Source organism: Bos javanicus, chromosome 3, assembly GCF_032452875.1.
Source record: "Bos javanicus breed banteng chromosome 3, ARS-OSU_banteng_1.0, whole genome shotgun sequence".
Classification (NCBI taxonomy): Eukaryota; Metazoa; Chordata; class Mammalia; order Artiodactyla; family Bovidae; genus Bos; species Bos javanicus.
In genome coordinates, this window is record NC_083870.1 from 101,534,576 (window position 1) to 101,554,110 (window position 19,535).

Below are 19,535 nucleotides of genomic sequence, written 5' to 3' on the forward strand. Positions count from 1 at the left end.
GAAGCTTGCTCAGGCTGCCCCCTCTGGGAATCTGGCCACTGAGCTCAGAGAAGCCTAAGCCACAGAGCTACAGGGAGAGGCCACGTGAAGGTGTGCTGCAGGGCACAGGCCCAGCTCTGAGTCCCACCTTCAGGACCCAGCACAAGCCCCAGTCTGCTGGTGCAGCTCAAGGCTGGGACTAGGGCAAGGCAAGTGAGGCATCTGCCTGTGCTGCAAAATTGAAGGGAGGGGCCAAAATCCAGTAATCAAGAAAGATACTTTTTAATACAATTAAAAAATGAGAGCAAGGGGCTTTCCTGGTTGTCCAGTGGTTGAGAATCCGCCTCCCAATGCAGGGGACGAGGGGTTGATCCCTGATCAGGGAACTAAGATCCCACAAAGCTGAGGAGCACTAACTCCTCAAATTGCAACTAGAGAGGCCCACAAGCCACAATGACTGAGCCCCTGTGCTCCAGAACTTGTGCTCTGCAACAAGAGAAGCCACCACAGTGAGAAGCCTGCAAACTTCAGTGAAGACCCAGTGCAGCCAAAAAAAAAAAAAAAAAAAGCAAAACAATTTATGATGAACAACCTATCAAAATGTTATATAAAAACAGAATTGGTAAGGGTTTCCCTGGTGGTACAGTGGGTGAGAGTCCACCTGCTAATGTAGGGGACACAGGTTCAATCCCCGGTCTGGGAAGATTCCACATGCTGCAGAGCAACCAAGTCCTTGTGCCACAACTACTGAGCCTGTGCTCTAGAACCCACCAGCCACAAGTGCTGCAGCCTATGTGCTGAACACTTGTGCTCCAAACAAGAGAAGTCACCTCAATGAGAAGCCTGCACACTGCAACCAAGACCCCCGTTTGCTGCAACTAGAGAAAACTGCGTGCAGCAACGAAGACCCAAGCCCAACTGCAAGTGAAGTCACTCAGTCGTGTCCGACTCTTTGCGACCCCATGGGCTGTAGCCTACCACGCTCCTCCATCCATGGGATTTTCCAGGCAAGAGTACTGGAGTGGATTGCCATTTCCTTCTCCAGAGGATCTTCCCGACCCAGGGATCGAACCCGGGTCTCCTGCATCGTAGGCAGACGCTTTACCGTCTGAGCCACCAGGGAAGTCCAACACAACGAAAATCCAGTGCAACCAAAAATAAAAACAAACAAACAAACAAAAAATGCAGTGTCAGTAAGAGTGCCACATGGAGCCATATTGGAGCCCAAGAGAAAAGGAAAAAGCAGTGATGGTCACCAGCTTCACTCTAGTTCCTGTTGTGGCCCCCGTTGTCTTTCAGCTGAGGCCCTGGATATCATGGAGCAGAGATAAATTATGAATCACCTTCAAATTCCTGACCTACATAATATGTGACAATAAAATAGCGATCGTTTTATGACACTAAAATTGGGGTGGCTTGTTATAAGAAGTTCAGTTCAGTTCAGTCGCTCAGTTGTGTCCGACTCTTTGTGAACCCATGAATCGAAGCACGCCAGGCCTCCTTATCCATCACCAACTCCCGGAGTTCACTCAGACTCACATCCATTGAGTCAGTGATGCCATCCATCCATCTCATCCTCTGTTATCCCCTTCTCCTCCTGCCCCCAATCCCTCCCAGCATCAGAGTCTTTTCCAATGAGTCAATTCTTCGCATGAGGTGGCCATGGAGTTTCAGCTTTAGCATCATTCCTTCCAAAGAACACCCAGGACTGATCTCCTTCAGAATGGACTGGTTGGATCTCCTTGCAGTCCAAGGGACTCTCAAGAGTCTTCTCCAACACCACAGTTGAAAAGCATCAATTCTTCGGCGCTCAGCCTTCTTCACAGTCCAACTCTCACATCCATACATGACCACTGGAAAAACCATAGCCTTGACTAGACGGACCTTTGTTGGCAAAGTATTGTCTCTGCTTTTAAATATGCTATCTAGGTTGGTCATAACTTTCCTTTCAAGGACTAAGCATCTTTTAATTTCATGGCTGCAGTCCCCATCTGCAGCGATTTTGGAGCCCCCAAAAATAAAGTCAGACACTGTTTCCACTGTTTCCCCATCTATTTCCCATGAAGTGATGGGACTGGATGCCATGATCTTCGTTTTCTGAATGTTGAGATTTAAGCCAACTTTTTCACTCTCCTCTTTCACTTTCGTCAAGAGGCTTTTTAGTTCCTCTTCACAGTAGGTAACCAGAATACCCATCCTCTGCTTGAGAATCTTACCATTTCCTACCTTCCTTCTCCTTTTCCTCTTCTGAACCGTGTGCCTTGTTCCTAAGAATGCTCAGAAAGAGTCACTTAAGACATACAGCCTCCATGTAGCCATTTAGGCTGAAAAAACTAGGTATTTCAAATTCTATTCCCTTTATCATGACTGTTAGTACAAATTAAGGTATACACAATTCAGTCGTCTCAGTTTATTCAGTTCAACAAATATTTACGAGCTTACTCTTGCCAGTACCCTTTAGGCATTAGGGATACAACAGTAAACAAAGAAGATGAAGTCTCAGCTCTTCTGGAATGGACTTTCTAACAGAGGACAGACAATAAACAAATAAATGAGGTCATTTTCGAAGGAGATAAATGCTATGATGTAAGATGATGGAGAAAGACCTAGAGGGATGGTGGGAAGGAATGGGGAAGCTTAGAGAGTCCGATGCTGTAAAGAGCAACATTGCATAGGAACCTGGAATGTTAGGTCCATGAATCAAGGTAAACTGGAAGTGGTCAAATGGAAGATGGCAAAAGTGAACATCGACATTCTAGGAATCAGCAAACTAAAATGGACTGGAATGGGTGAATTTAACTCAGATGACCATTATATCTACTACTGTGGGCAAGAATCCCTTAGAAAAAATGGAGTAGCCATCATAGTAAACAAAAGAGTCTGAAATGCAGTACTTGGATGCAATCTCAAAAATGACAGAATGATCTGTTCATTTCCAAGGCAAACCATTCAAATCACAGTAATCCAAGTCGATGTCCCAACCTGAAGAAGCTGAAGCTGAAGACCTACAAGACCTTCTAGAACTAACACCCAAAAAAGATGTGCTTTTCAGGAATGCAAAAGTAGGAAGTCAAGAAATACCTGGTGAAAGAAAGTGAAAAGTGAAGTCGCTCAGTCATGTCCAACTCTTTGCGACCCCCATGGACTGTAGCCCACCAGGCTCCTCTATCCATGAAATTTTCTAGGCAATAGCACTGGAGTGGTTGCCATTTCCTTCTCCAGGGGATCTTCCCGACCCAGGGATCGAACCTGGGTCTCCAGCATGGGTTGCCATTTCCTTCTCCAGGGGATCTTCCCAACCCAGGGATCGAACCTGGGTCTCCCGCATTGCAGACAGATGCTTTATCGTCTGAGCCACCAGGGAATCCCAACCAACTCTTTGTGACCCCAAGGGGGCTATACAGTCCATGGGATTCTCCAGGCCAGAATACTGAAGTGGGTAGCAGTTCCCTTCTCCAGGGGATCTTCCCAACCCAGGGATCAAACCCAGGTCTCCTGCATTGCAGGCAGATTCTTTACCAGCTAAGCCACAAGGGAAGCCCTGAAATACTTGGAGTAACAGGCAAACTTGACCTTGGAGTACAGAATGAAGCAGGGCAAAGGCTAACAGAGTTCTGCCAAGAGAATGCACCGGTCATAGCAAACACCCTCTTCCAACAACACAAGAGAAGACTCTACACATGAAGATCACCAGATGGTCAATACTGAAATCAGATTGATTATATTCTTTGCAGTCAAAGATGGAGAAGCTCTATACAATCAGCAAAAACAAAACCAGGAGCTGACTGTGGCTTAGATCATGAACTTCTTATCGCCAAATTCAGACTTAAATTTCAGAAAGTAGGGAAAACCACTAGACCATTCAGGTATGACCTAAATCAAATCCCTTACAATTATACAGTGAAAGTGAGAAATAGATTCAAGAGATTAGATTTGATAGAGTGCCTGAAGAACTATGGACAGAGGTTCGTGACATTGTACAGGAGGCAGGGATCAAGACCATTCCCAAGAAAAAGAAATGCAAAAAGGCAAAATGGTTGTCTGAGGAGGCCTTACAAATAGCCGTGAAAAGAAGAGAAATGAAAGGCAAAGGAGAAAAGGAAAGATATATCCATTTGAATGCAGAGTTCCAAAGAATAGCAAGGAGAGATAAGAAAGCCTTCCTCAGTGATCAGTGCAAAGAAATAGAGGAAAACAATAGAATGGGAAAGACTAGAGATCTCTTCAAGAAAATTAGAGATACCAAGGGAACATTTCATGCAAAGATGGGCTTGATAAAGGACAGAAATGGTATGGACCTAACAGAAGCAGAAGATATTAAGAAGAGGTGGCAAGAATATACAGAAGAATTGTACAAAAAGATCTTCACAACCTAGATAATTATGATGGTGTGATCACTCACCTAGAGCCAGACATCCTGGAATTCAAAGTCAAGGGGGCCTTAGGAAAAATCACTATGAACAAAGCTAATGGAGGTGATGGAATTCCAGTTGAACTATTTCAAATCCTAAAAGATGGTGCTGTAAAAATGCTGCACTCAATATGCCAGCAAATTTGGAAAACTCAGCAGTGGCCATGCTGCTGCTGCTAAGTCGCTTCAGTCATGTCTGACTCTGTGCGACCCCATAGATGGCAGCCCACCAGGCTCCCCCGTCCCTGGGATTCTCCAGGCAAAAACATTGGAGTGGGTTGCCATTTCCTTCTCCAATGCATGAAAGTGAAAAGTGAAAGTGAAGTCACTCTGTTGTGCCCGACTCTTAGCGACCCCATGGACTGCAGCCTACCAGGCTCCTCTGTCCATGGGATTTTCCAGGCAAGAGTACTGGAGTGGGTTGCCATTGCCTTCTCCTATGCAGTGACCATAGGACTGGAAAAGGTCAGTTTTCATTCCAATCCCAAAGAAAGGCAATGCCAAAGAATGTTCAAACTACTGCACAATTGCACTCATCTCACACGCTAGCAAAGTAATGCTCAAAATTCCCCAAGCCAGGCTTCAACAGTACATGAACAATGAACTTACAGATGTTCAAGCTGGATTTAGAAAAGGCAAAGGAACCAGAAATCAAATTGCCAACATCTATTGGATCATCAAAAAAGCAAGAGAGTTCCTGAAGACATCTATTTGTGCTTTATTGACTGCCAAAGCCTTTGACTGTGTAGATCAAAACAAACTGTGGAAAATTCTTAAAGAGATGAGAATACCAGACCACCTGACCTGCCTCTTGAGAAATCTGTATGCAGGTCAGGAAGCAACAGTTAGAACTGGACAAGGAACAACAGACTGGTTCCAAGTTGGGAAAGGAGTATGTCAAGGCTGTATATTGTCACCCTGCTTATTTAACTTATATGGAGAGTACATCAGGAGAAATGCTGGGCTGGATGAAGCACAAGCTGGAATCAAGATTGCCGGGAGAAATAGCAATAACCTCAGATATGCAGATGACACCACCATTATGCAGAAAATGAAGAAGAACTAAAGAGCCTTCTGATGAAAGTGAAAGATGAGAGTAAAAAAGTTGGCTTAAAAGTCAACATTTAGAAAACTAAGATCATGGCATCTGGTCCCATTGCTTCCTGGCAAATAGTGGGGAAACAATGGAAACAGTGAGAGACTTTATTTTGGGAGGCTCCAAAATCACTGCAGATGGTGACTGCAGCCATGAAGTTAAAAGATGCTTGCTCCTTGGAAGAAAAGTTATGACCAACCTAGACAGCATATTAAAAAGCAGAGACATTACTTTGCCAACAAAGGTCCGTCTAGTCAAAGCTATGGTTTTTCCAGTAGTCATGTCTGGATGTGAGAGTTGGACTACAAAGAAAGCTGAGTGCCAAAGAATTGATGCTTTTGAACTGTGGTGTTGGAGAAGACTCCCTTGGACTGCAAGGAGATCCAAACAGTCCATCCTAAACGAAATCAGTTCTGAATATTCATTGGAATGACTGATCTATAGCTGAAACTCCAATACTTTGGCCATCTGATGGCAAGATCTGACTCATTGGAAAAGACCCTGATGCTTGGAAAGATTGAAGGTGGGAGAAGGGGACAACAGAGGATGAGATGGTTGGATGGCATCACCGACTCAATGGACAAGAGTTTGAGTAAACTCCAGGAGTTGGTGATGGACAGGGAGGCCTGGCATGCTGCAGTCCATGGGGTTGCAGAGAGTTGGACACAACTGAGCAACTGAACTGAACTGAATTGACAGAGCAAATTCCTAGGCAGGTTGAGAAGTCCAGGGTCCTCGAGGAGGAGAAAAGGGTCTGGGGCTCTCAAGGAGGAGATAGGGCTCTGGAATTCTCAAGGAGGAGGAAAGGACAAATGTTTTTTCCTATATTCCTTAGTAAGGATTATATAACAATAATGAATCCTGCTTGAGGACATGTTTCTCCTTCCGGAAAACCTTCTGACTAATCCTGTTATCTTAAAATGTATATTATGGGAGTGGGTCTAGTAAGGTCTTTACAACCTTGAGACAGTCTTTTGCTTTATTGTTATTACCAATTAAAAAGTATATAATTTTGTTGCTAAGACTAGGGATTGGGGCACTCTCTTTCCCCTTATGATGTCTGTGTCAGAAGCTTTGTCTGTCCCTTTCTCACTTTAATAAAACTCTGCTACACAAAAGCTCTTGAGTGATTAAGCCTGGTCCCTGGTCCCAAAGTGAAATCTTCTTCTTTGGAGATCACAAATCTGACACCATTTACTGTAAATCATCATCTTGGGCACTCATCTGGGATCTTCAGAACAAGGTAAGAACACTCAGAGCTCTAGACTCTCTGCTTTCTCAGTATACACGTTTCCTGCTTTACTTTACTAACTCTACAGTGTGCCTGTGTGAATGAATGCATGCCCTGCTTGAAGCAAGTGATGAGCCCTGCTCTGCAGTTTTGCGGTGCCTCATAATGACTGAAGGCAGCCCCAGAAAGGAGAACCCTGTCGGGGGATTAATCTGACCTGCCAATGTCAAGAGGCACCCAAGGTCCCTGTGAGGGGAGCGACCAGAAATGAGTGAAGCGTGTGGACTGAACTTTCCTTTCTTGGTCACCTTTTCCTGGTCTCTTTGACCATTTCGTAATTGCTTGGGGAACTAGAACTGCTAACCTAATCTGTCGGATTAGGACTTTCAAGGGACTTGTGACCCATGCTGTTACTATGTACTTTTACCTAGACCCCGTGTATGGAAGCGCCAGCCTTGCTAGGAGCCAAAAATTACAAGAGTACATTTGGGAGTGAGGCCAAGCTCTAGCTCCAGGAATGTCTCTCAGGCTAGAGGTCTCTCTCTTGGCTGCCTGCCTCAGGGGCCAGAGACCTAAAAGTGAGTCTTTGTTATGGCTGTGCCTCTGATCTATGTAGATAGAAGCACTGCTGGTGACCATAAGGTTTTTGAGGACACGGGTTGGGAATTGCAGGATCTGGTCAGATTGAAAGTGCAATGGGCTTCTTCCTTTGGTAGCACTAGCTCTTAGTGGACCGGAGGAGGCTCTTCAGTGGCTTTTGTCCCAACTCCTTAGATATTATTTCTGTGGAATCTGTGGGAATGAACTGGAAGGACTGACCCTAATAACTCAAGGACAAAAATAACTTTTTACTCACTGGCCAGCCCTTCACCATCTCTTTTGCTATCACTTGTACTGGTGTGGTGATGCTTGGAAGGAACATATTGGTTTTATGTTTGTACCGGTTTTATTGTGGTCAGGAATATACTCAGGGTCATGCACAGGCACTCAGGAGATGAATGTTTCCCCGAGCAGCCTTAGCTTGGGAGGCATTCTGGAAGGTTACTTTGATTGCACCCCAGGTGGCAACAGAGGTAAGCAAGGTTTTAGCGGTGAGGAACTGGACGTCAGTCAAGGATGCCATCAGGTCTACCCCTGGCGCATCTCCACCCCGTCTCGGTGGTAGAGCCAGGAGGGACAAGTGTGGTGCCTGCACTGGTAAGAGACAGACTAAGTCTGACCAGGGAAGGAAAGCTTCGGTGTAAAGTCTGTCTATAGCCCCATCTAGAGCAAGGAGGGATACCTCCAGTAGAAAGATGCACTGGTTGTTTTTTTTCTCTCTTACCGATGGGAGCTAACAATTCCAGCCTCACTCCTTTGAACTGTATCTTGAAAAACTGGGACAAGTTTGATCCCCAGAGTTTAAAAAAGACATGCCTGATCTTCTGTGATACTGAATGGCCATGGTATCCATTGGAGGATGGTGAATGGTGGCCGGTTGGAGGGTCTCTTAATTATAATACTGTTTTACAATTAGACTTGTTCTGTAGAAAACAAGGGAAATGGATAGAGGTAGCATATATGTTGCCCTTTTTCTCTCTGCGAGACATGGCGGACTTATGTCCTAAGGGTATAGATTTGGATATGAAACCTCCAGCTCCCTCTAGTCCTCCTACTTTGCCCCCACACCCGGGGCTCCAAACTGAGCAAACTGAAAGTCAGGGAACACACCCAGGAAGGGTTGTCTTGGTCTCAGTAAAAGCCCAAACTGAGATTCAGACCGCCAATTTAGAGTTCCAAACAACCCCAAGGGCCTCACCAGCAACCTATAGCGTATCTGAGCAGAGAATTAGATGTAGTGTCACCTGGGTGGCCACTCTAAGTATAATCGTGGCAACTGCTTTATTAAACACTCGAAGCTCTCAAAATAATCAATGGGTGAAATCTTACTGTACTGACTTCTCATGATGTGAGTGGAATCTTTAAGATTAATACTTGGATGACAGATAGTAGGCTTCTTAAATATCAGTCATTGTTGTTAGAAGCACCAATAACTAAGCTCAAAGTTTGTGGAAATTTAAATCCTGCCACTTTCCTTCCTGAGAAAGAAAATGAAACACCTGATCATGATTGTTCCCAGTTTCTAACTTTAAACTATGCAGCTCAGGAAGATCTAATGGGTACCCCATTAGACAATTCTGACATGGAAATATTTACAGATGGCAGTTCTTTTGTTCGGCATGGGAAGTGTAAAGCAGGTTATGCCGTGGTGATGGCTGAACAGGTTTTAGAAGCAAAATCTCTCACCCAGGAAATGAGTGCTCAGCTAGTGGAGCTTGTAGCTCTGACCTGAGCTCTAGGGTTAAGCAAAGGGCAGCAAGTAAATATCTACACTGATTCTAAGTATGCTTATTTGACTTTACGGGCTCATGCTGCAATATGGAAAGAAAGACAGTTTAAAATGGCAACAGGAGAATCTGTTAAGCATTTCAGAGAGATTGAGAGACTTTTAACTGTATGTATTGTTCTAAAGAAGTAGCTGTTATCCATTGCAAAGGGCACAGCAGGGATGGGAGTAAAGTAGCCTAAGGTAATCAGCTGGCTGACTGTCAAGCCAGGAAGGTGGTGCTTTGTGAAACCCCTTCACTGCAGACGCCTTTGATCTGAACAGGTCCTGTGGAACAGGAAAAACCACAATATACTAAGGAAGAATTAAAAAGATATGAGAAAAGAGGAGCAAAGATTACCAATAAAGGATGGTTACAGTCCGAGGATGGATGATTAATAATTCCTGAAAATGCTCAATGGAAAATTCTTAAGGGTTTATACCAGAGTTTTCATTTAGGTATTGAGAGTACTTACCAGATGGCTTCTCGTTTGTTTGAAGGTAGAAGAAGTGTAATGAAAACTTTAAAGAACATTATCAAAAGATGTGAGGTTTGTCAGAAAAATAACTCAAACACTGAAAGGCTAGCAAAATCTGGGTTACAACGAAGTGGAAAATATCCTGGAGAGGACTGGGAAATTGGTTTTACTCAAACGCCAAAAGCTAATGGGTATTCTTGCTTACAGGTTTGGGTGGGTTTTTGCTTACTGGATGGATCGAGGCTTTTTCCTGTCATAGTGAACAGGCTAAGGAGGTTATAAGAATTTTAATCCATGAAATTATTTCCAGGTTTGGCCTGCCACAGAGCCTTCAGAGTGACAGTGGCTCAGCCTTTAAAGCTGCTGTAACTCAGGGGGTGTCAAAAGCTCTAGGAATAGAATATTACTTACACTGTTTCTGGAGACCCCAATCCTCAGGAAAGGTTGAAAAAGCTAATGACATTATTAAGAGACATCTGCGCAAATTAACTCAAGAGATGCAGGACAATTGGTTTAAAGCTCTACCCATAGCTTTAATGAGGGCTTGAACTGCTCCCCCAAAGGAGGAACTGTCCCCCTTTGAATGTATTTGAATGTAAGGGTCTTCTTACACACAGACATTGTTATAGACCCTGAAGCCTTGGAATTAGCTAATTATGTAACTCAGCTCTCAGCATTTCAACAGGCATTAACGGAACTCTGGGAGGTGACTCCTGACCCAGCCTCTGAGTCAAGCCAGCCTCTCTTTGAGCCAGGAACTGAGGCCCTGATAAAAACATTGAGATTTGGGGGCCAATCCCTTGAGCCCCTCTGGGAAGGCCCTTGCCAGGTTATTCTTTCTTTTCCCACAGCAGTCAAAGTGCCAGGAATCGATTCGTGGGTACATCACACTCAAGTTAAGAGGTGGCACCCTGACCAGAACTAAGTGATGTCATTTTATGTCTTTACTTGCTATGCTCTGGCTTTGTACTTTTCAAATGGGCCTGATAATCTATGTCAGCCTGCTTCTGCTGACAGCAAAAATCCTGGGTCTGCCGTTTGATCCTCAAGACAATGACTTCCTGTCCTGGGCTTACTCCTATGCTGCATTCCACAATCGGTCTAACTGCTGGGTCTGCAGACCACTCGCCTCTTCATCAGTGGAAGGCTTCCTGTGGTGGGTTTCTCCACTTCAAGGGAAGGACTTCTTCAACTCTGCGAATACCTTCACCAACAACAATCATATGTGATGCCTCTTCTTGATCTGATGACATATAACAATCCTAAGAGGGACTGGTTTAACATATTGTACCTTAACTATGGACATAATGTGACTTTTAATTTTGATTAAGTTTTAACTTGGCTTAATGACCGTTTTGCCTTATATCTGTAACTGTAAAACAGGGTTTGTTTCTAACTGTCTGAAAGCTTTTAAGTTACAAATGGTTATCCAGGCTCCTATGAGTGCCACGGCCACCTCCAACTATTACTTGGGGATCCTGGATCAGAGACTCTTAATATGAGGGTTAGAAGAATATGTTGCCTTAACAATTTAGGGATGGAAGGAAGTAGTTATGGAACGAAATGACGCTCCTTTCCCTTGGCAACATAATTCTCCTAAAAGAAAAGGGGGGAATGAGAGAGTCAATTCCTAGGCAGGTTGAGAAGAAGTCCAGGGTCCCCGAGGAGGAGAAAGGGGTCTGGGGCTCTCAAGGAGGAGATAGGGGTCTGGAATTCTCAAGGAAGAGGAGAGGACAAATATTTTTTCCTACATTCCTTAGTAAGGAGTATATAATAATAATGTATCCTGCTTGAGGACACGTTTCTCCTTCTGGAAAACTTTCTGACTAATCCTGTTATCTTAAAATATATATTATGGGAGTGGGTCTAGTAAGGTCTTTACAACCTTGAGACAGTCTTTTGCTTTATGGTAATAACCAATTAAAAAGTATATAATTTTGTTGCTAAGACTAGGGATTGGGGCACTCTCCATCCCCTTCTGATGTCTACATCAGAAGCTTTGTCTGTCCCTTTCTCACTTTAATAAAACTCTACTACACAAAACCTCTTGAGTGATCAATCCTGGTCCCTGGTCCCAAAGCGAAATTTTCTTCTTTGGTGATCACAAATCTGACACCATTCACCATAAGCTATCAACAGGATGGTGGGTTAGCCTAGGTGATCACAGTGGGAACAGAGAAGGTAAGTGGAGGCAGAGCCTTGAGGACTTGACAAGGATGGAATGGGTGGGAGGTGAGAGAAAGTCGGTCATCTGGTATCAGTCCTATACTTTTTCTTGAGCAATTGGGTTGGTGGTGGTAGCTTTTACTGAAAATAGGAGAAAGAACAAGTTTGGGGAAGAAAATAAGACAGGAGGGAAGGGGGCAGGGCACAACTTTTAAAGAATGACATGGGTGTTGAGAAAAACAGGATAGGACAAAAACTGGTTACACCCTACTAGGCCCAAGATGGTGAAAGATTCAACTTCCAGTAGACTTTGAGCTTCATTATACACTCATTGTAATACATTCAGTTCAGTTCAGTCCCTCGGTTGTATCCGACTCTGCGATCCCATGAACTGCAGCATGCCAGGCCTTCCTGTCCATCACCAACTCCCAGAGTTCACTCAAACTCACATCCATCCAGTCGGTGATGCCATCCAGCCATCTCATCCTCTGTCATCCCCTTCTCCTCCTGCCCCCATTCCCTCCCAGCACCAGAGTCTTTTCCAATGAGTCAGCTCTTCGCATGAGGTGGCTAAAGTATTGGAGTTTCAGCTTTAGCATCATTCCTTCCAAAGAACACCTAGGACTGATCTCCTTTAGAATGGACTGGTTGGATCTCCTTGCAGTCCAAGGGACTCTCAAGAGTCTTCTCCAACACCACAGTTCGAAAGCATCAATTCTTTGGTGCTCAGCTTTCTTCACAGTCCAACTCTCACATCCATACATGACCACTGGAAAAACCATAGGCTTGACTAGACGGACCTTTGTTGGCAAAGTAATGTCTCTCTGCTTTTCAACATGCTATCTAGGTTGGCCATAACTTTCCTTCCGAGGAGTAAGAGTCTTTTAATTTCATGGCTGCAGTCACCATCTGCAGTGATTTTGGAGCCCCAAAAATAAAGTATGACACTGTTTACACTGTTTCCCCATCTATTTCCTGCCGGGAGCCGGCATATTGCATTTTGAGTGCAGCACTTTCCACAGCATCGTCTTTCAGGATCTGGAGTAGCTCGACCGGAATTCTATCACTGCCGGTGGCCAGTGTGAGGAACTCCGCCCATGGCAGGGGTCATGGGGAGGGAGGCTCAGCATGCGCGGGGGCGGGATCGAGCTTCAGGAGTCCCCCTGGAAATTCTCGAGCATATACCCCCGGGACCAGGGTCTGCCTACTTTCTGCTTTGGGCTTTCGCCTGCACCTCTGACTTTACGGGGGGCTGTCCCCCACTGCCTCTCCCTGAAAAAAGAGTTGGCTTGCAGTTCCGGTTGATAATTCCTGGGTGTGACAGTGTTTAACCTGCAAGCTCCTTTGGAAGTCCTCTAGCCTGCCTGAATAGGTTTTTCCGGCCGCATGTGATTGTTCAGAGCCTCCCAACTGTGAGAGGCAGGAGATGTTCTAAACTGTCTAAACACAGATTCTTTTGAGTAGTTGGAAGATTGATTGGAAATTGTATTGGTGAAGGGATTTTCACTTGTTGGGCCAATGTTTGCTGCTGAGTTTCCGTGTCCCTTGCCTGCTGTGTCCCTGGCAGTGTATTGATTGATATAATTGGTGTAAGTAGTGGCTTTAATGTTTGTAACCTGGGACCCTTGAGTTGATTCTTTTTCTTGTTATAGCCCACCACACCTTTGCGCTATGGGAATGCAACTTTGTCTAATGCTTTTGGAGGGTGGCTCCTGACCAATCACCTTTAGAGAGAGATAAGTTTTCTGAAGAAAAGGTCTTGGAATGTTGACAGGCCTCCGGGCCAGAGGATGATGCAGATCACCTAAGCTTTTGCATATGATGGGTTTGCGGGCAGAGGGCCTGGCTTGCTGCCTGACTCTACCCCTTCCCCCATTATCCTCTATGCATAGCTTGGGGTATAAAAACTACTTTGGAAAATAAAGTGCGGGCCTTGTTCGCCGAAACTTGGTCTCACCATGTCGTTCTTTCTCTTACCTTCTGGCTGAATTATTCAGCCTCTTTTCTACACTGAATTTCCTCACTGAGCTATCCTTATTTCAGCCTCTTTTCTCCAATGAATTTCCTCACTGAGTTATCCTCATTCTAGTACTCTTTATATCCTTAATTAACGTTTAATTAAGCAGTTGTTTCCTGATCTTCGCCTACGCCGTCTCTCCTTTGAATACCCTGGATCAGCTGGGGCTGGTCCCCGGCAATTTCCCATGAAGTGATGGGACTAGATGCCATGATCTTCGTTTTCTGAGTGTTGAGCTTTAAGCCAACTTTTTCACTCTCCACTTTAGCTTTCATCAAGAGGCATTTTAGTTCCTCTTCACTTTCTGCCATCAGAGTGGTGTAATCTGCATATCTGAGGTTATTGAGATTTCTCCTGGCAATCTTGATTCCAGCTTGTGCTTCTTCCAGCCCAGCGTTTCTCATGATGTACTCTCCATATAAGTTAAATAAGCAGGGTGACAATATACAGCCTTGATGTACTCCTTTTCCTATTTGGAACCAGTCTGTTGTTCCATGTCCAGTTCTAACTGTGCTTCCTGACCTGCATATAGGTTTCTCAAGAGGCAGGTCAGGTGGTCTGGTATTCCCATCTCTTTCAGAATTTTCCACAGTTTCTTGTGATCCACACAGTCAAAGGCTTTGGCATAGTCAATAAAGCAGATTTTGAAATAGATGTTTTTCTGGAACTCTCTTGCTTTTTCCATGATCCAGCAGATGTTGGCAATTTGATCTCTGGTTCCTCTGCCTTTTCTAAAACCAACTTGAACATCTGGAAGTTCACGATTCACATATTGCTGAAGCCTGGCTTGGAGAATTTTGAGCATTACTTTGCTAGCACGTGAGATGAGTGCAATTGTGCGGTAGTTTGAGCATTCTTTGGCATTGCCTTTCTTTGGGATTGGAATGACCTTTTCCCGTCCTGTGGCCACTGCTGAGTTTTCCAAATTTGCTGGCATATTGAGTGCAGCACTTTCACAGCATCATCTTTCAGGATTTGAAATAGCTCAACTGGAATTCCATCACCTCCACTAGCTTTGTTCATAGTGATGCTTCCTAAGGCCCACTTGACTTCACATTCCAGGATGTCTGGCTCTAGGTCAGTGATCACACCATCGTGATTATCTTGGTCATGAAGATCTTTTTTGTACAGTTCTTCTGTGTATTCTTGCCACCTCTTCTTAATATCTTATGCTTCTGTTAGGTCCATGCCATTTCTGTCCTTTGTAATACATTAGCATATGCTAAATAATACACCCACAGGCCCCATGATAGCTCCAAGGCTGACCCTAAAAGGTCAAAAAATGGGTGGTGGCCCAATCGCTAGAAATCCTTACTCCTTCCCTCAAATAAATAATCCTCCCACTTAATAGCCTATGAAATGACCCAGCCCATAAAAACTAACCCCTCCTGCACCCAAGGGAGGCTCAAACTTTCTGAGTGTGACTGTATTCTGCCTATGGAAATCAAATCCTGCTTTCACTTTACTTTGACTCACTCTTGAATTTTTTCCTGACTCTCACTTGGTGGCCTGTCCCAGGGATTCTCCAGAGACCTAGGATATGATCATTCTCTTGTTCTCCTACAACAAAAATCAAGAGTTCTGTTTTGGCTATACATTTCAGATGTTATTAGACATTCATGGAGATTTCAGGGGAGAGATCAAGGCCAGAGGTACAGACTTGGTAGCTGAATACATAACACATACATGTGGTGTGTAAAGCCATGGGACTAGACAAAAATCACTTTGCTGACAAAGGTCCATCTAGTCAAAGCTAGGTTTTTCCAGTAGTCACATATGGGTGTGAGAGTTGGACCATAAAGAAGGCTGAGCAACCAAAGAATTGATGCTTTCAAACTGTTGTGCTAGAGAAGACTCTTGAGAGTCCCTTGGACAGCAAGGAGATCAAACCAGTCAATCCTAAAGGAAATCAACCCTGAATATTCATTGGCAGGACTGATACTGAAGCTGAAACTCCAGTATTTTGGCCATGTGATGTGAAGACCTGACTCACTGGAAAAGAACTTGATGCTGGGAAAGACTGAGGGCAGGAGGAGAAGGGGGCAACAGAGGATGAGATGGTTGGATGGCATCATTGACTCAATGAATATGAGTTTGAGCAATTTCTGGGAGATAGTGAAGGACAGGGAAGCCTGGCATGCTGCAGTCCATGGGGTCGCAAAGAGTCGGACATGACTGAGAGATTGAACAACAACAAGCAAAATCACACAGGGAGAAGGTGTTGCTATAGAGGTGGGACATAGGCTGACCCAACAGTCTAGTAAGAGAAATAGTAAAAACCAGCAAAGGAGACTTGGAGGAGGAGACTTCCTCCTCCAGACTGCAGGAGGAAAAATCAATATTGTATCACAGAAGCTGAGAGAAGAGAGTGAGTTGTTTTTTGACCAACTGGGTCAAAAGCAACTGTGAGATCATGTAGGAAGCAAATGGAAAAATGGAGCTGGAGGGGAACTTGAAGTCAAAGAACTTGGAACTGTGCATTCCTAAACAGGATAAATTAATCTTATTTGGGGGGGGGTTATGTCTTTTACATATTGTTTAATCCATAGGTTAGCAAGGAGGGACTCATTTTGAAGATGGGTGATATGCAGCCTATTTTAAAAAATATTTAAAAAATTTACCAGCTTTATTGAGGAATAATTGCCATCTACAGAGCATGTCTACATGTGAATGGAGATGAACTGCCAGAGAAAAAGGGAGGGGGCAGCTTCAGAAGAGAAGACTGAGGGAATGTGCTTCAGAGAACAAGCAGAAGAAGGGGGTGCCTGTGATGGGAGCAGGGACAGTCAGCCGTAAAGGGAAAGAGAAGAGAGAAGGTGGGTGGCCTGCCAGGCAGGTTGGCAGGCTTGGAGGTGGGAAGGTGGGGTTCTCAGTGTAAAAGGAGGTGAAGTCATCTCCTGGCCTCTCCATCGCAGACACCCATGGCAAAGGACAAGGGTCACCAGGCCCTCTGAGCCTCTTCACCTTCTGTTCTCAATGGGACTCTCGCTGAGAGCTCACTTCCCCTGGAGCCTCCTCAGGGAAGGATGTCCTCCCCCTACCTCCACCGACCACCACACAGCACACAGGGCAGAGAGCACAGCCTCCATACCTTCCTCCTTCCAAACTATTCCTTTTTCTCCTCCAATACAAACAAAGGCAAACAAAACCCCAGGGCTTGGTATAGTACTTGGCACACCACAAATGTTCAGTCAATACTTGTTTTTTTTTTAAAGAAGAAACCAACCCTACCCTTACAAAGGTTAGTCCCTTCAGCCATATCGTCTGTGTCCCCTGATGTTGCCGTCATTCTGGGGGCGTGGGTTGGTGGCGGGGAGTGCTCCACCTTGGCCATGCAATTTGGTGTCCTCAAACTCAGAGAAATTAATCTCTGGTCGTCCTATCCAGTCACTGCTGTTAGGGCCCCACCTAAGGCCCGTCAGACCTTCCCGCCCCCGCCCTTGGCGGAGTTGCTGTGGAAACTGAGAAATGTATGCCTGCCTGCTAAGTCGCTTAAGTCGTGTCGGACTCTTTGCGACCCCATGGACTGTAGCCCGCCAGGCTCCTCTGTCCGTGGGGATTCTCCAGGCAAGAATACTGGAGTGGGTTGCCATTTCCTTCTCCAGAGAACTGTATTCTTGCCTTTAACTTCCGCTCCACCCATCTTGTGAAAGAGTTCCCCCTAGTGGACAATCAACGCACATGCAAGCTCTGAATTCCCAGGGACACAAAGACTATTTTGAAAGCGCCTGGTAAAAAAAGGAAGAGTAATTCTTTCATTCAACAGACGTTTCTTGTACTCTGTTATGAGTCTGGCTTATCTGAAATTATTTTTAGGTGCACAGTTTTGCTGTTATCACACCAGCAGACATCAAACCAAGAAGGCAGTCCAAAGCTTCAGGCCCCTGCGGCCTCTGACAGAATAGGTTGTTACCTAATAAAAACAGAGGGACTCAAGATGGGGTCCAGTATGGGAAGAAGGTAGGCCAGTTCAGCTCTGGAGGGCTTTATTGGAAAAACTGAAGCTCAGCCATATTTTCCATACACTTATTCAACAAACTTATAGTGTGTACCACCCTTTTTTTGTCAGGCCCTGAGCTGGAAAAAGATGAATCAGACCCCATCCCAGGCCTGAAGCTGCTCACTAATACAGTGTGCATGGGAGGACTCCTTCTCTCATCCACTCAGCAGACATGTACCCAGGACCTAACCTACGCTGGGGACTGTGCTGAGGGTATTAGGAGCAAGCGACACGAGCTACAAGAAAACTGTTCACTGTCTATGTAAAGGGTGGTATATTCTGGAGATAACTGCTCCAGGGGAGGGAGGTGCTGGAGGGGAGAGGGGTGCAAGGTGGGAAAAGGATGCAGGCTGACATTTGGATAGGATTGAAGACAGGTCTGGAAAGGCCTCAGTGAAGAAAGCTTAAGCTGGGAAGTGATGGATGAGTGGGAGTGGTCACTTTGCCACATGGAGGTGGGGCGAGGGGAAGGAGGTCACAGAGCCACACAATCTAGTCTTCTCCAGGTTGTATGATTAAGTCTCCTGACATGATTCTACCGCCAGCTCACCCCCTTGCTCCAATGCCGGCTACAACCCTCTACTGGGCCTGATCTTGACCTAGGTGCCTCTACCACTTCACTCCCTCACCGGTGACTCCTCCCCAGCTAGGAGACTCTGCTCCAGCTGGAACCAATTCCAACATGGCACTGCTAATCAACATAGGCTTCCATGTATCCCTGCAGGGGTCAAACAAATACAAAGTAGACAGTGCTGCTGAAGGCAAGATAAGACAGACATTCAATTTCAACACTGCTTCTGAAAAAATAATCTAGGCTGGAAGTGAACCCCAGGATCTCAGGTGCATACCTTAACTCCAGTGCCTGTATACTCTTTCTGCCCACCCCCAGGCTTCCTGGACCTGAGGGTTCAGCCTGTCCTCCTGGACACAGGTGGCCCTTCCTATCTGGCAGGCCTCCCTGTCCTGGCCTCCTTGGCTGGGCCACCTAGGTGGTCCCCAGTCATGTCCCTCCTCTCTCTTGCTGGGGCCTCTCTCCCCAGCTAGATCAGCACAGTCCATTTTGCTGTCTGAACAAAGGCCTTCCAGCTGGCCTCCAGCCTCCAGTCTCCCTGCAGTGCTGGCTCGCAATGCCATCTGGCATTCTAGGAACTCCACAATCTGGTCCTGGCCTACCTTTCTAGGTCTTCCTGGAGTGAGACCTCTACCAAACCTCCACCAAATGGCCTCCCTGCCATTCCCTAGACACATCTTGTACTTCCCCGTGTCTAGGCCTTGACACCAGGCTCCTTTCCAGAATGCTCTCCTCCTCTTTCTACCTTCCCTAATCTTCCCATCTCGAAGGCTCAGCTCAAATACCACCTTCTCAGAGAATCCCTCTTTGATCTCTCCTGTTGAAAACAGAATCTCCCTTTTCTGAACCATTGTAGGAGCAGGGAAGAAAAATAATATCCTATAAACACCTGCCATGTGCTACATTTTAAAAGCACAGGCTTTGGAGTCAGACAGCTCTGGTTTGAATCTGGTTAGCTGTATAAACGTGTGTAACAGCATCCTTCATCTCTCTGTGCTTCAGTGCTTTAGCTTGAAAAACATAAAAATGCCAACCCCCACCATTCATTCATTTGAACATTTGAATATCTAATATGTGCCAGAATCTATACTCTTGTGGTTATTTTGAGAATTAAATGGAATGATGCATGGAAAGTGGCTGGCGCATAGGCGACCCCAATAAATAAAAACCTATTAATACTACCATTATTCAATCTAGTTTCTTAGAAGAACAGTCCTCAG

General features: G+C 45.3%; 1 protein-coding gene and 1 non-coding gene across 7 annotated transcripts in view; both read right to left on the reverse strand.

The window, feature by feature from the left end:
- Positions 1-19,535, reverse strand: part of ARMH1 (armadillo like helical domain containing 1) — a 62,245-nt gene that overhangs the window by 11,938 nt on the left and 30,772 nt on the right. The window lies entirely within an intron of this gene.
- TRNAR-ACG (transfer RNA arginine (anticodon ACG)) lies at positions 1,031-1,102 on the reverse strand. Its single transcript has one exon. It is a non-coding gene; the product is annotated as a tRNA-Arg (tRNA).